The sequence below is a fragment of the Scyliorhinus torazame genome, chromosome 15, assembly GCF_047496885.1.
Source record: "Scyliorhinus torazame isolate Kashiwa2021f chromosome 15, sScyTor2.1, whole genome shotgun sequence".
In the NCBI taxonomy this organism is placed as follows: domain Eukaryota; kingdom Metazoa; phylum Chordata; class Chondrichthyes; order Carcharhiniformes; family Scyliorhinidae; genus Scyliorhinus; species Scyliorhinus torazame.
This window is the reverse complement of record NC_092721.1, coordinates 81,872,152-81,889,897: the sequence shown is the minus strand read 5'-3', so window position 1 is coordinate 81,889,897 and position 17,746 is coordinate 81,872,152. Positions and strand designations below refer to the sequence as shown.

Here is a 17,746-nt window from a genome sequence, read left to right as displayed (position 1 = left end):
CTTTATTGTCTAATTAATAATAATAATTAATTTGAACATACCTCCAGAAGCAAATAGAATTTCAATATCAGCAAGGGATGTTGTCTGAGTAAATGTCAGTGGAGTAACATCAGCCCAAAGTTGTAAAGCCTCTTTCATAGCAATATCCACAACATCCCGCGGTAAATCAGATGTATAGTTCTTTAATCTGTGTGGAGACAAAGTTAATTACGATCTTGAAAAACTATAGGGATAATTATGCTGATTATATGTAATTGTTTCTGAGTGTTTGTCCTTCAGAAAACAGCTCAAGCCACCTGCTCCAGTCACTTTTATGGTGACAAACATTAGCATCCAAACAAGGAGTTCAGGTGGCAGTTTCCATGGAAAGACTATGGGGGCGATTTAATGGAAACATTTCTAAGTGTGATCTTGGGCGTGTTTGGCGGCGTGTTTCTCAACGGCTGTGTTGGCGAGATCACGGGCAGTACTTAACGACACTTAGAGCAGGAAATGAGCCCCCAGGAGACTTTTGCCATTACTGGCTATCTCACAACTTGATTCGCCAGACTAGCTCCTCAGTATCTCACTGCTGACCAGGGGGAGCTCTAAACGCTCCCTCACCACCCACTCCCAGTCACAACACAACACAACACAGCGTGCAGACCTGTTCCTTGCTTTGGGGATATTGACCTGGTCAGGTTTCTCGATGCAGTCGATGTGAGGCAGGCCACCCTGTTCCCCCGAGGGGACCGCGACCAACAGCAGGGTTACTAACACCACCTGCGAGGCAGTGACAGCGACTGTCCGTGCGGGCAGCATGACTCGGAGGACCGCACTACAATGTGGGAAGGTGGCTAACAACCTCCACTGAGCTGTAAGGGTAAGTTCCTACCTCTCTCCTGGCATCAGTTCTACCTGCCACCCCTCAAATTCCCAACTCTCGCACATCCCCGACACCACCCCCCCCACCCCCACCCACCGCTGTGTCACCCCCACAAATCACTCACTGATACCTCGCACCCTCCCCACTTCCGATCTTCATGCTTGCTCCTCAGAACACACTGGTACCCACCAGCATGACACTTTCATGTCCAGGTGCAGTGTCCACACATGCCACCTGTTACAGACCAACCTGACCCATCAAGCGTGCGGCTCACAATGCCCTCTCTTTGTCTCCGCAGAAGATAGACCATAATAAGCAGGAAAGGCCAAGGTGGGGGACGGGGGGGGGGGGGGGGGGGGGGGCGCAGAGTACCAGAGATTCAAGTCCTCACCAGCATGAGGAATGGGCCTTGGTAATTGTGGGGTTGACCGAGGAGAGAGTAATCACTGACAGCAAAGTGGGCCTGCACCGTAGAGGGAATGATCCATTGCCCCTTCATCCAGACGAGCTGCCTCAAGTCAGTTGTTCATGTCAAATAGAATGATCCTCCCTCTCACTGACCACGTGTGTACTGTGTTGCCGGATGTCCATCTGATGGGATCGGGCCTTCCAGAGTCGTTCCTCCCTCCCTGCCACCCAAGAGAACACCTTGGAGGAGAGCTCCGAGGAGACCATCGTCACAGTGATCACCCCCAACTTCCGTCAGCGCAGAGGCACAACCCTCAGCTTCTGGGGCACAATCTGGTGAGCACCACACACTTGCTGATGCACACCAGGTGGAGACAGGAACATCCAAGAGAGTCATTAGTCAGAGGTCTGCTGGATCCCTGGATTCAGCGAGGTCCCAGTCAGATGCCGAGTCTCTGGACAAGGGTCTTCCAGAGCTGATGCAGATGATGAGACACAGCCGTGATATTCAGGAGAGGATGTCAGCGACGTTCCAGCAAATGTGTAGTCGATTGTAGGAGTCCGGGAGGCTACGGGCACAGGAGATGATCCTGACAATGCTTGGCACCGAGGTCAACACGCTAGAGGGGTGACCGCTGTGGAAAGCCTAGAGCACGACCTCTGCGTCTTGAATGGTGGTGCCCAAGGCCTGGTTCAGTGTGTGACGATCCTGGCTGAGGGCATTAACATCATGTCTCAGTCACTGAGGGACATGTCCCAGTCGAAGGTGGACATTGCTGGGACACTGCAGAGCATGGCCCAATTACTGAGGAGCATCACTGTGGGCGTTGGCACCATGATTTAGACAAACAGGGAGCCACCAGGATTGTCAGGGCCAGATGACTCAGAGACATCTGGAGCACACTCCAGCTGCCCCTCTGTGCCATGAAGACTCCCAATGCCCTCTGGGCAGGAGGGGGACGCTGGAGGCCGATCCAGGGCCTGCACCAAGGAGACGATGACGGTCTCCAGTTCTTTTGCACCTTCCCCACCTGACACCACTGCATCTCAAGGGCAGCGGGTAGAACAGGGTGATATGGCGATGCCAGTGACACTGGTAAGTCGGCTGGGGAACCCCGGCTCGAGGCCCTCCAGCGGCTGTTCGCCAAGGGCATTAAAGGCCACAGCAAAAAGCAGCAGGCTGCCTCCAGCTCTGATCTGCATCCTGGGGACATAACTAGACGTATTAATAGACCACAAAAGATCAAGAAGAGAGAGGAACACTGATTGGGCACAGGGCGGGGGGATAGTTGGGGAGAATTGAAAAATCAAATGCATGTGAAGCCTCTAACCTTCACCATGTCCTGGCTGCGCCCCCAAATCCCACCCTGGAATGGGGGGTGGGGAGATTGTGTGGAAGGAGGGATTAGGGGGAGGAGGGGACTATGGAGTGGGGGGTATTGGGGGAAAGGAGGGTTTGAGGGTAAATTGAGAGCGGATGGACAAAGCCTCGTCCTGTGAGAATCCGATGAGGATGAAGGCCTTTCTGGTTCTCCGGCATGACTGTGCTCCATCCTCCAGCTCTTCCTCCGTTGTCCATTTTTTAACAAATGGTCACCTTGTTGTCACCCCACAGATGTATGGAGCATCGGGTTTCATCACCAGGACCACTGGTGCAGCTGATCAGTGAAATGAACGGGGTGGATGATACACAAGTGTTCAAAATGATCCAGCTCTGCGTCGACCTTGGATCGCAGCGCGTATGGTACTGGGCGGGCACAAAACCTTTGGACGCTGCTCTCTGTGCTCTCTAGGGACATGGTGATGTCCACCGCCTCAAGCGTGCCAAAATGTTGCCATTTGATTCTCCTTGGGTCTGCAAGGCCATGTGAAAACAGAACCAGCAGACGAGTATCGGGGGTTGCGGGTTAAGATGTACCTTGAGCAGGGCCACCAATATGGTGAAAGGCTTGGAGTCTGGTCTGTCTGGATGTGTGAGGCTCGTGATGAGTGCATAGGTGTCCCCCCTGACTGACGCCAGCAGGATAACGGTCTGTCATTCATCTCCAACAATTCTGTTTGACCGTAAAAAATATTGCACCTGTTCTCAGTCATCAGTACCCACGTCAAATTGGTTGAGTTTCCCGATGTGTGGCATCTCTCCGTTCAGATTGGAAGCCTCTGTGGGCATGAACGAAAGGGATTGTTTGCATAACGCACAGCGGATGTGGCAGCTCCACTTTACCCTCGTCGCCAGAGTAGAAGCCAAATGAGAGAAACAACAGGGACACGGTAGGACAGAAATGAACGACTGGTTCATTCCGATATACACAAGATCACGAAAACTGCTACTTCTCTCCCCAAAGGGCCACCTGCATCCTTGTTAAGGGGAAGCACCGCCCACAATTACCGGGGGAGTTCAAACTCATCTGTTTAAGGGGGAAACACAGTCCTTCACTCCCAAGAGGGTCAGAACAATCTCCATCATGGAAACAGCTTGCATGGTCAAATACAAACCATTTATGATACCCTGCACTTTAAGGAAAAGTGCATACCAGTACATTATTGTTGAAAACATGAATTAGAGAGGGAAAATATTTAAATCGTTGCCTGGATAAATAATGCAACTGTCACAAACCGGAGTCAGCTATGAACTGAAAATGTCACAGATATCTCAGTGTGTTACTCAGAAAGAGCAACGCTAAATAAGTACAAGGCAATGATCACCCTGGCAGCCAGTGACATAATTTGTTCGACAAAGATGTTTGAAGATGTGGTTTCATGAATCTGCTCATTTCTGGCACAGTTTCACACCAAGGTAGTGATCTTCCAAGCAGATCTCTGGATATGTCTAGATATAGTCACATTAGCCTGTTTATTGAGGTATGAAGGGCAAGGAAAAGATGTCTACATCTTCTGTACCTAAGCTGGAACTGATCTAAGTGTGCATGTTCTTTTTAACCATCCCATTCCTCCTCCAGTTCCAGTTTGCCTGGTGAGTATAATGAATACCACTTTAGTGTTGGACATTTAGAGTGTCTATATCACACTCAGATTGGAGACCAGATACATTTCAAACTTTAAATTTATTTTCTCCTAAAAGCCCAGAAACTAACAATGTGCTGTTTGACTTTGGTGAAATGTTATTTCCAACAGCTATCTAGCGGAGTGCCTTTCAGAAGTTTCAAACTGGACATTTAAACCCTGAGCACTGAGCATCTGGAATATAGTTTAGAGGCTCTGGTTTCATTGAAAATTGGTTATTTAATACAATTTTTTGACTTTAAAATGCCTGCCCAAGCTAAGCATGGCAGCATTCTTGTCCCATGTTCTACCAGAGTGGAACTGATGCAGAACGAGCCAAGATGTGTCATTTGTGCCTGGTGCATTTGCAATTATAATTACTCATAAAATTCACCAAAATTATTTAATAAACAGGCAATGCCAAATTACCAAGAGTCACACCTGTAAGTGAGGTCCTTCTTCTCAAATATAGTGTTGCCAAAAGTACTGAATTGTTCCATATCAGACACTCCACAACGAGGAGTCTTTGGGTCTGCAATTACTTTAAGATGATAAGCTTTCTGTGCATTCTAGGTGCAAGAAAATAATTTATTTTGAATTGATAGCATTAATTCTTTTATTGTTATTAAAAGTTGAAATTCCCTTTTGAATGAAAAACAAACAATGCCTATTTTTTACCCATAATTACCAATCCCCCCAATGACTTAAATCACAAAAACATACAACTTTAAAAATTGTGGGTTTTGAGACTGCAATTTTGTTTGTGGGTTCTTATTTAAGGGAATCAGTCATTTTTCATCTTTCATTCAAAGAGAAACTTCTTCCTAATCTTTGTATCATCCAAATAAATACACTCGATAGTTTTAAATGATTTCGAAGTTGTTAAATATCATAGTATTTACATTACAGAAATTCATTTTTAAAGCCCTTTGTCATGATATCCACATTAACACATCATGGTGCAATCACACACACACTGATGGACAGGTAGTTGGACCAACCAACACGCACACAACATCACAGCCAATCACCAGTGAGAGCACACGCACTATAAAACAGGGAACACCACAGTTCCCGCTCATTCTACCAGGAGATAACTCAGAGCACAGAGCTCACAGCGCGCCACTCAGACATACATCATGTGCTGAGTGCCTCACTAAGATATTGCCAGGGCTGGGTCCACAGGTTAGCTGGTGAAGTACGAACCGCAGCCAGAAGTTAATAGTTATTATTGTACAGAACAATAAAATAGAGTTGTACCATCTACAACCATGTTGGTTCGTTTGTGTACCGGAACACACAACACAACATGATACCAGGACTGGAAACTCACCAGTGACTGTGAGACCTACCTGCACCTCTTCCGAAACCCGCCATCCTGCGCCATGGAAACCATCAGCCCGCTGCAGCCGCTCCGGATCGCTAGAAATCTTGGCGTCAACTGGAAGCTGTTTAAACAGCGCTTCCAACTCTTCCTAGAAGCCACAGACAGGGAGAATGCATCGGACACCAGGAAGATCGCCCTCCTCCTCTCTACGGCGGGGCAACACGCCATCCATATCTACAACCCCCTGGCATTCGCGGAAGGCGAGGACAAGATGAAGTACAAGACGGTCCTTCTAAAATTTGAAGAACACTTCAGCGTGGATGTTAATGAGAGCTTCGAGAGGTACCTCTTCCAGCAGCGCCTGCAGGGTAAGGATGCGCCTTTTCAATCTTATTTGACACACCTCCGTATCCTCGCGCAGTCCTGCGGCTATGAGGCCACCTCCGACTCCATGATTCCGGATCAGATAGTTTTTGGGGTCACCTCGGACACCCTACGCCAGCAGCTCCTCAAAATAAAGCACCTCACCCTAGCGACTGCCATCGAGACCTGCATCCTCCACGAAAACGCGACCAGACGGTACTCCCAATTCCAGGCGGCCGAATCGGCATGGCAGGGGTCCAGTCGATCGAGTCCCTCCCGGCCCGCGGCCCGGACGAGAGCGGCCATTTTGTGCGCTTTCCGAGGCCTCCCGCGCTTGTATGCGGCAAAAGAAGAGGGAACTTCGACGCAGAGGGACGGGATGCGCAGGCGCGCTCGACGCAGGACCGCACCGTGCATGCGCGGTGGCACAACAAACGCCATGATGTCACGACGTGCGGCAACTGTGGATCCGCACACTTAAAGCGGCAATGTCCGGCCAAAGCGTGACAATGCCTCCGCTGTGGCAGGATGGGCCACTACGCTGCCTGCTGTCAAGCAGCTCAACCTGCCAACTCTCCGCAATTCCGCCAGCTTCGCAGGGACGTGCGGGCCATCCAGCCCCCATACACGGAATCATACCCTGACGACGTGCAGACCGGTGATACCGACAACCGGGAACCCTTCCGCGTTGCGGTAATAAACAAGAACCGGATGTCCCCAAGTCGGACCCACCAGCCGATGCCAGTGCACAGCATTAATCCGGGCAATGAATGGTGTGCCACCCTAATGGTCAACCGATCACCAATCACATTCTGCTTAGACACTGGTGCCTCCACCAATCTCACTGCATGGTCAGCCTTCCACACCTTGAAGGTCAAACCACCGATTCTGCCATCCCACTGTCAGTTGGTCGATTACAACGGAAACGTTATCCCGGCCATGGGGTCCTGCCAGCTGGAGGTTGCACACAATTCATACACAGCCACACTGTCTTTTGAGATAGTTGGATCCTCGAAGGACTCTCTGTTAGGCGCACAGCCGTGCAAGATCCTCCACCTCGTTCAGTGGGTACACATTTTGTCTCCAGAAGGCACGTCCGATTTCCCGGATGCAGACTTTAGGGCGCAGCTCCACTCGCTCCTTGCCCTCAACCAGGAGGTTTTCGAGGGCATGGGCACACTGCCCTACACTTACAGAATACGGCTCAAACCGGACACCACCCTGGTCATTCACGCACCTCGTAGGGTCCCAGCACCACTCAAGGACCGCCTCAAGGAGCAGCTGCAGGACCTGCAGGACCAAGGAGTGCTTTCCCGGGTCACGGAGCCAACGCCATGGGTCAGCTCCATGGTGTGCATCAAGAAGCCCTCCGGCGAGCTCCGGATCTGCATCGACCCGAAAGACCTGAACAACAACATCATGAGGGAACATTACCCCATATCCAAACGGGAAGAAATCACGAGCGAAATGGCCCGGGCTAAAATTTTCACCAAGCTTGATGCCTCAAAGGGTTTTTGGCAGATTCAACTGGGTCAGTCCAGCAGGAAGCTGTGCACTTTCAACACTCCCTTTGGCAGATACTGCTACAATAGGATGCCGTTTGGCATCATCTCGGCATCCGAAGTGTTTCATTGCATCATGGAACAGATGATGGAGAGCATCGAAGGGGTACGAGTCTATGTTGACGACGTCATCATCTGGTCCATCACACCACAGGAGCACATCAGTCGTCTCCAGCGTGTCTTTGCACGGATACGAGATCAGGGCCTGCGCCTCAACCGAGCCAAGTGCTCTTTTGGCCAAACTGAGCTAAAGTTTCTGGGGGACCACATATCCCGGTCAGGGGTGCGTCCGGATGCAGACAAAGTGACAGCTATCGCAGCCATGCCGCAGCCGGCAGACAAGAAGGCAGTGTTATGCTTCCTCGGAATGGCCAACTTCCTGGGGAAGTTTATTCCCAACCTTGCCTTGCACACAACGGCTCTTCGCCACCTGGTCAAGAAGACAATGGAATTCCAGTGGCTGCCCGCACACCAGAAGGAATGGGAGGAGCTCAAGATCAAGATCACCCCCGCCCCGGTATTGGCGTTCTTCGACACCACTCGGGACACAAAGATCTCGGCTGATGCCAGCCAGTCCGGCATTGAGGCGGTACTCCTGCAACGGGACGACACTGCATCATGGGCCCCGGTCGCCCATGCCTCACGGGCCATGACCCCCACAGAACAGCGCTATGCGCAGATTGAAAAGGAGTGCCTGGGTTTGTTGACCGGCATCGACAAATTCCACGATTATGCGTATGGTCTTCTGCAGTTCACTGTGGAGACCGACCATTGCCCCCTGGTCGCCATCATTCAGAAGGACCTCAACGATATGACCCCTCGCCTCCAGCGCAATTCTGCTCAAGCTCTGGAGGTACGACTTCCAACTTGTCTACACCCCGGGAAAGGACCTCATCATCGCGGATGCCCTGTCTAGAGCAGTGAACACACCGCCCGAATCGGAGGGGTTCGTTTTTCAGGTCGACGCCCAAGTAGCCTTCACATCGGCCAATCTGCCGGCTACTGATGCAAGTCTGGCCCACATTCGCCGTGAGACTGCGGCTGACCCCCTTCTACAACGTGTGATGCGCCACATGACGGAAGGGTGGCTCAAGGGGCAGTGCCCACAATTCTACAATGTCCGGGACGACTTGGCCATCATTGACGGTGTTCTCCTAAAGCTGGACCCGGATCGTGATCCCACACAGCATGCACCGGCTTGTCCTCGAACAACTGCACGAAGGCCATCTCGGAGTTGAAAAGTGCAGGCGGAGGGCCCGAGAGGCTGTGTACTGGCCGGGCATCAGCGACGACATCGTCAACATGGTGCTCAACTGCCCCACCTGCCAAAGGTTTCAGCCGGCGCAACCCACTGAGACCCTTCAGCCCCATGAGTTGGTAACGTCCCCCTGAGCAAAGGTGTGTGTGGGCCTTTTTCATGCGCTCGGCAGGGACTACGTCATCATAATTGACTATTTTTCAAATTATCCGGAGGTCATACGCCTGCACGACGTGACGTCATCAGCTGTCATCCGGGCATGCAAAGAAACCTTCGCTCACCATGGAATTCCGCTCATCATCATGTCTGACAACTGGCCCTGTTTTGCGAGCCAGGAATGGTCTTCTTTTGCCGCTTCATACGACTTCACACACCTGACATCCAGCCATTTGCATCCCCAGTCGAATGCAAGGTGGAAAAGGGCATCCATATTGTGAAGCGGCTCCTCTGCAAGGCTGCTGATGCCGGATCTGACTTCTGTTTAGCCCTGCTGGCCTATCGCTCGGCCCCACTGTCCACGGGCCTGTCGCCAGCCCAGCTGTTGATGGGTCGCACCCTCAGGACCACTGTGCTGTCCATTCATGTTCCTAAACCCGACCATGCTCCAGTACTGCAAAGGATGCGACAGCAGCGTGCTCAGCAGAAGGTGCCACATGACGCTCGGGCAACTGATCTTCCTGCCCTGGCGCCTGGAGACAACGTCCGCATACACCTACCAGAGGGTGGCTGGTCGGCAACCGCCGAGGTTCTCCGCCGCGTGGCTCCCTGCTCGTTCCTGGTTCGCCTGCCTGATGGCTCCATTCGCCGGCGTAATCGGCGGGCCCTTCAGCTGCTTCCGCGCTCGCTACGTGATCATCCACCGGTGCCACGCCCTCCTGTTGTCCCTGATGTCGACTTTGTTAAGTTTCCTGCCACTCTGCCTATTCCTCTCTCGCCCGTGGCCAGGCCCATTCCTCAGCCGGTGGATCCTGACCCACCCTTGAGGCGGTCAACCCGAATGCGTCGCCCACCTAATAGACTGGACTTATGAGTCTGTTTGCACATTGGACTCACTGAATTGTTTTACAGTACTGTTAACGTGTTTCTTTCTTGTCGTTCCAGGAGTTCTCTTTCGATATTCGATGATTGCACTTGTTTTGTTTGTGGTACAACCTCGTTGCTCTGTTGCACCTGACACCTTCCTCTGTATATAGTTTAGCCTCATGTACATGTTGTAAATATTGCACACACATACTCAGATGCACTCAGTACACATTTCTATTTATTATCATGTAGGCACATATCCTTGTGAAAAGGGGGGATGTCATGATATCCATATTAACATATCATGGTGCAATCACACACACACTGATGGACAGGTAGTTGGACCAACCAACACACACACAACATCGCAGCCAATCACCAGTGAGAGCACACGCACTATAAAACAGGGAACACCACAGTTCCCGCTCAGTCTACCAGGAGATAGCTCAGAGCACAGAGCTCACAGCGCACCACTCAGACATAGACCATGTGCTGAGTGCCTCACTAAGATAGTGATAGAGCTGGGTCCACAGGTTAGCTGGTGAAGTACGAGCCACAGCCAGAAGTTAATAGTTATTATTGTACAGAATAATAAAACAGAGTTATACCATCTACAACCGCGTTGGTTCGTTTGTTTATCGGAACACCCAACACGACACCCTTCATACAGGGAAATTTTAGTCTCAATAATCTCTCCCGATGTAAAATGCAAATACATTGAAGGAGGATGTGTATTCCCCGGGAGCAGGTTCCAGTGCCGGCTGTTCCCACTGAAACCCTGCCAACATTCTCCACTGATATGGGCACACACAACCGTGCGACATCCACAAACACATTGAATTGGCACTATGTTGGCATCACCAGCTGCTTTGATGCCAGGATGACAAACTTGGACAATTCAGGAAAATAAGCAAAATACAACAGATGCTGGAATCTGAAACAAGAACAAAGAATGCTGGAAAGGTTCAGCAGGTGTGGCAGTATCTGTCGGGAGAGAAACAGGTTAATGTTCAGAGTCCATTTGGTTCTTCATCTGAACTAGAGAGGTAGAATGTGTCAGATATTAAGCCGTAGCCACGAGTGTTTGCAACAAGATGTAGCAACTTTAAGAAAAAAGACAGATGGCCTGAGGGGGAGGTGGAGAGTTTGCATTGAGGCAATACATGTATTCATTAATTTTAAAAATTAAAGCTTAAAGATTGAGGTGCAAGGTCACAATCCAAAGTTGCCAAACTCCATATTGGGTCCCAAGTGCTGCAACGTGTCAGGGAGGCTGAGGAAATGGTGCTAGATTCTCCACCCCACTGTGCCACATTTCAGCTTCACCACGCTGGTGGGTTCTCTGTTACGCTGGCCAGTCAATGGGGTTTCCCATTGTGGGGCAGTCCCACGCTGTTGGGAAACCCCCGGGCTATCGGCAAAACGGAGCATCCCGCCGGCGGAGAATCCCGCCCATGATGTGTGGCAGAATTCCCTGTTCCTGAAACTAAGTGTTGATGCCGGGGCAGGATTTGTGGACTTCCACAACAACAAAGCTGGCACTGAAACTGGACCGATTCAGCGACCATTGAAGGGCTAGCACCGGCGCCATGTGGAACACAATCGATTCCAATGAGAAACGGTGCGGGATTCACCGGATTCATGATTGACACTCGGGAGACTGACAAGCTGCAGCTGCATATACACACGATTCTCCACACACACTCATCCCAGCCAACAAGCTAGCACAGGTTGTGCTGGAGCACGTCCATCCCGTTGATGAGTCGGCTGGGGCCAGAGGGCACCTGGGGTGGGGTATGGGGGGGAGGGGGAGGGGTCCAGGGGGTCCACCCAACCCATACGTTTTTTGCCACTAAGTTCATAGTTGGCAGTCAGCGGCATGTGCAGCTGCATGGCTGCCTTGCTGGCCGCGGCAATGGTGCTCCATGCCCGTCCACCCCAATCCCAAAGCCCACCTCCTGCCGTCCCTCGCTATCGCCCTGGCCCTAGCAGAAGCCACCCCACCCAGCAACAGAACCATTGGCAAACTATGATGATGTTGGCCACTTTCCGTACCCCCTCTCCCTCCCTCAGCAGCCACGGCACCTGTTTTACGATTTTTAAAAGCAAAAGTGAATTTCGCCATTGGGAATTCCCCCGGTGGACGTAGAAAATCGCGGAGGCCCTGGCGAATACCTGATCAGGCCTGCTAATGATAAGCCAATGGCGTTTACTGTACATGTGTTCTGAAACATATTGATGCCACCTTCGAGGCACCGAAGAATTGTGATTTGGCGTGAAACTTGCGCCCGTCATGATTTTGGCGTCAAAACCAATACTCCGACCAATCGTGTTTCCCAATTCCGACGTTAGCCGACGGAGAATTTGTCCGTGGTTCGTGGTAGCATTGTGCCGTAGTTGACCAAATTGGTGGTGGAATGTGAGGGCAAGGGGGACCCTATTATTTTTCTAGGAGAGAGTGGAAGGGGTGAGGGCAGAGGTCTGAGAAAGGGGTCAAAATTGACACAGGTCCAGGGTGGGGTGGAGGGGGGATACTCGGTTAAGGAAACAAGCAGACATTTCAGAAGCACCATTTTCAAAGATTCCATCATCAGGACAGATGTGGTGGAGGTGGAGAAACTGGGAGCATGGGATGGAGAGCTTACAGGAAGCAGGGTGCGAGGATCTGTAGTCGAGGTAGCTGTGGGAGTCAGTGGATTTGTAATGAATATCGGTGGTCAGTCTATCGCCAGAAATGGAGGGCGAGATCTTCTGGCTGGTCATGCCAGCGGGATTTCCGGTCCTGCCGACTGCGCACCTCTGCTCCAGAATTCCCGGTAATGTGGAATGGATTCAATGGGAAATCCCACTGAGAGTGACGGGACCAGGAGATCCCACTGCCGGCCAACAGAGGGTCGCTTCCCGCCACCAAGAAACATGACAGAGAATCTCAGCGTGAGACAGAAAAGTCAAGGAAGGGAGGGGAAGAGTCAGAGATGGACCATGTGAAGGTGAGAGAGGGGTGGAAATTGGAAGCAAAGTTGTTAAACTTTTCCAAGTCCAGATGAAAGCATGCAGTGGCACAAATACAGTCAGCAATGTAACGGAAATACAATTACAGGAGCGGGACAGAGTAGGATTAGACCAACAAATCTTCCATATAGCCCACAAAAAGCCTGGCATAACTGGGGCCCATATGGGTATCCATAGCCACACCTTTTTGTTGCAGGAAGTGAGACAAGCACAAGGGGGAATTATTTAGTTCCAGAACAAGTTTGGCCAGGCAGAAGAGAGATGTGGTGGACAGGGATTGTTCAAGCATCTGTGAGATGAAGAAACGGAAAACCCTCTGGAAGGTGACAGAGGTGTAGAGGGATTGGGCGTCTGTTGTGAAGAGGAGGTGGTTAGGGCCAGGGAACTGGAAAATGTTGTTATGACTTAAGACGTTAGATGAATCACAAACGTAGACAGGAAGAGACTGGAGAAGAGGAGAGAGGATTGAGTCAAAACAGGAAGAAATGAGTTCTTTGGGGTAGGAACAGGTTAATACAATGGGTCTCCCGGACTGTCCTGGACAGTCCTGTTTGTGGATTTTGGGAAAGATGTAGAAATAGCTGTGCGGGGTTGGGGCCCTATGAGTTTGGAGGTTGTGGACAGAAAACTATCAGAGGCAATGTGGTCAGTGACCATCCAGTAAACAATGGCTTGATGTTTGGTGGTGGGGTCATGGTCCAGTGGGAGATAGGAGGAAGTGTCTGAGAGCTGGTGTTCAGCCTCTGCAATGCAAATTATTACGTTCCTGGACCAGACCCCAACAATTGCTAGGATACCAGACAGAAACCCCAATACTTTATTTAATTTGTAAGACAGTGAAGAAAGGATACTTCGCTCCAGGAATGATTCCACGCAAAAATAAGCATATGGTATATCAAAACAAACTTTACTCCAACAACGGGGGCCAGTTTAGTTCAGTTGGCTGGACAGCTAGTTTGATGCAGAACAAGGGCAACAGCTTGGCCTCAATTCCTGGACTGGCTGAGGTTATCCGTAAAGGATAACCAGGAGGCTTGGAGAATTCCGTTCCCTGTCTTTGCTACCTCTAGTTCAAAGTGGATTTTGACCTGAGATGAATTTTGCTTGAGTGGAGACAAAAGATAGCAGTTTGGACTTAATGTTTTGTTTTATTGTTAAGCATTGTTTAATGGGTAATTGTGAACTCTTTTCTTGTATGGTGGTAAAGTTATTTTAATCCTGTGTTAGTAATAGCAAAGATGTGGAGATGCCGGCGTTGGACTGGGGTGAGCACAGTACGAAGTCTTACAACACCAGGTTAAAGTCCAACAGGTTTGTTTCGATGTCACTAGCTTTCGGAGCACTGCTCCTTCCTCAGGTGAATGAAGAGGTCTGTTCCAGAAACACATATATAGACAAATTCAAAGATGCCAAACAATGCTTGGAATGTGAGCATTAGCAGGTGATTAAATCTTTACAGATCCAGAGATGGGGTAACCCCAGGTTAAACAGGTGTGAATTGTCTCAAGCCAGGACAGTTGGTAGGATTTCTCAGGCCAGATGGTGGGGGATGAATGTAATGTGACATGAATCCCAGGTCTCGGTTGAGGCCGCACTCATGTGTGCGGAACTTGGCTATAAGTTTCTGCTCGGCGATTCTGCGTTGTCGCGGGTCCTGAAGGCCGCCTTGGAGAATGTACCAGGTACGCGGTACATACTCGTGCGACTCGGCCAACGTTGTCTACCTCATACGCTGCAGGAAAGGATGTCCCGAAGCGTGGTACATTGGCGAGACCATGCAGACGCTGCGACAACGAATGAACGGACATCGCGCAACAATCACCAGGCAGGAATGTTCCCTTCCAGTCGGGGAACACTTCAGCAGTCAAGGGCATTCAGCCTCTGATCTCCGGGTAAGCATTCTCCAAGGCGGCCTTCAGGACCCGCGACAACGCAGAATCGCCGAGCAGAAACTTATAGCCAAGTTCCGCACACATGAGTGCGGCCTCAACCGAGACCTGGGATTCATGTCACATTACATTCATCCCCCACCATCTGGCCTGCAAAATCCTACCAACTGTCCTGGCTTGAGACAATTCACACCTCTTTAACCTGGGGTTACCCCATCTCTGGATCTGTAAAGATTTAATCACCTGCTAATGCTCGCATTCCTAGCATTGTTTGGCATCTTTGAATTTGTCTATATATGTGTTTCTGGAACAGACCTCTTCATTCACCTGAGGAAGGAGCAGTGCTCCGAAAGCTAGTGACATCGAAACAAACCTGTTGGACTTTAACCTGGTGTTGTAAGACTTCGTACTGTGCTCACCCCAGCCCAACGCCGGCATCTCCACATCTTTGCTATTACTAACACAGGATTAAAATAACTTTACCACCATACAAGAAAAGAGTTCACAATTACCCATTAAACAATGCTTAACAATAAAACAAAACATTAAGTCCAAACTGCTATCTTTTGTCTCCACTCAAGCAAAATTCATCTCAGGTCAAAATCCACTTTGAACTAGAGGTAGCAAAGACAGGGAACGGAATTCTCCAAGCCTCCGATCCCAGTTTCAGCGCGGGGGGCAGAGAATGGGCGTTGACGCCTAAAAACCGGCGTGATGCCGCTCCCGCGATTCTCTGTTCCACAGAGTTTTGTCTGTCGGGAACGGGCAGTGGCGTCCGCCGCCGCCCTGGTGGGGGACGGGGTGATCCTTCATCGGGGGGGACCACATGGACGGCCAGGCTAGCGATCGGGGGCCACCGATCCATGGGCGCGCGCGATCTTGTGGAGGCCTATATCTTTGGGACCGCTCCGCGGTGCGAGTCCGTCATGTCACGAGTGGCGGCCGCCGAAGGCCGCCCCCATGCGCATGCGAGGACTCCCGACCGGAAGTGCGAGGCTCCGTATCTGCAGCCAGAGCTGCGAGGAACACTCCGGGGTCCTGCTAGACCGCTTCAGGTAGGAGAATCACTCTGGACTTTCTGCTGGAGTGGGGACATAGCCCCATTATTGGAGAATACCGCTCCTGATTACTACCAAACATTGGAAAGAGATCTTTTGAGGCTGCTTGAAGAGAGTGACCTGACACTCTGAATAATGCAGAATCTCTGGCTGTATTCCTCAGCAACTGCTTCTCAGCTCACCTTCCAGCCAAAAACTAAACTCTGTCTGCTTGCGAGAGACCTGGTACATCCCTAACACCTCCCATTAGCTCCATCATCCTTATCCCACCCTAATCCGATGACCCGATTATTTAAGTTTAAACACAATGGGACGGATTCTCAGGGGAAAATTGGGATCGGCGGCGGGGTCCAAACCGAACGCAATGTTCCGACCCTCCAGCAGGCAGCGTGAACAAGGTCCATGATGCACGCTGGTGGGGAGGATGTGAGTAAATGTAAAAAGGTCTTAATAACCCATTTGTATTTCCAGTGATTCTCCAGTCCCCATGGCCGGAATCACATGGGAGCGGAACACTTGTGATGTCAGCAATCATGAACCTGACATGGTGGACCTCATGGTGGGCAAAAGGCAAATGGTTGCCCCTTTGGCCCACTGCAAGATCCACCACACTAGGGCCAAGCTGGTGGAGTACATCCGAGGGACAATTACGCCAACTATGCACTCCCTTCCCACGTGTCCTTTCGCAGATCCTCCCCACATGCCACCCCCCCCCCCCCCACCTCAAGGGACCCTCAAAATAGGGAGAGACCCCCCAGGGACTCCCGTAATAGGGGAATGCCAACATGCACAGCTGTAATAGGGGGACTCCCACAGGAAAGTCTAGGCAGAATAGTGTAAATTTCAGGACAACTTTAGATTATGCAGCCCTGTCTCCAATGGCAGGGGCAGGGTTGGATGTATTTATTGAGTGGTCCTGGCAGCTGACCTCTGCCCTCCAGAGGTGGCATGCATGGATTCATGTAGGCTTTCTCGGACTCTCTGCTTTTGCTGCCACTTCAATCGGAAGATGTGGCCCAACATTTCCCAAGCAACACACAAGCACTTAACTGCGTAAGTGTCCCTTATCTCGTTACGTGGGCGTAGCAAAGGCAGTGGGCAAAAGATAAAATCAGGAATAAAAGTTGCAAAGCTCGGCATTCTTAGGATCCTCAGTGGCATTTGGTACTTTATTCAGAAATGGACAGATTTAATGTTCCCATTGAGTAGCAAAGCTACAGCTTCGGTAAATACTGACTTAACTCCAGCTTTAGCAGGCTTAATATTTCATATCCTTTAATAGTCTTGTTAACAATGTTTAATCAAAAGCACAAAGGACCAGAAATAGAACAAAACAAAAATGTGGTCAGGTTAATCATATTAATTTGATACTCTTAGATATCTAAAAGAAAGAATAGTATTAGATACACCTTCATTCATATTAATAACTTCATTGCAGTGTTAATGTAAGCATACTTGTGACACTAATAAAGATTAGAATAAGAATGCTTGAGTTCTTTACATACCTTAGGACCTCCTCTCTCCGTCACTGTAGACAATGGAAATGCAGATGACACAAAGGCTAGAAAGCCTAGTTCGAGCACCACCGTAAGATAGACACGCATTGTCTTCATTTTGGTTGTTCACCGTGTGGGGAACAGGTTTACGATGCAAGACAGTGTCCACTGCCTATCTTTATATAGAGCGAGAGTATTAATTAACCCAATGACTCAAACCAAAAATTCATGCCTCAGAGTAATTATTGCTGAAGCATTGGCCAAATATTTTGTTACGTAGTTATTGCGCAGTCAGTTAATATGATTTCAATTTTAAAAATTTATCGAAATTATAAAGCAAGGATGTATAAAGGCATTAAAAATCCTAAAAGTAAGTGATATTGTGCCTCATAAAGCATCAGAGAAGCAGTAGGATAAAGTAGAAGATATGTAATGTTCTACAAAGCCATGTGATGATATTTTACAGGCTTGGACCCTCTCAC

General features: G+C 50.0%; 1 long non-coding RNA gene across 1 annotated transcript; it reads right to left on the bottom strand.

The window, feature by feature from the left end:
- Positions 1 to 47: 47 nt before the first annotated feature.
- Positions 48 to 17,339, bottom strand: LOC140391650 (uncharacterized). The gene is made up of 3 exons (XR_011935150.1): positions 17,274 to 17,339; positions 4,718 to 4,845; positions 48 to 187 (listed from the first exon to the last, which is right to left on the bottom strand). It is a non-coding gene; the product is annotated as an uncharacterized lncRNA (long non-coding RNA).
- Positions 17,340 to 17,746: the final 407 nt, after the last annotated feature.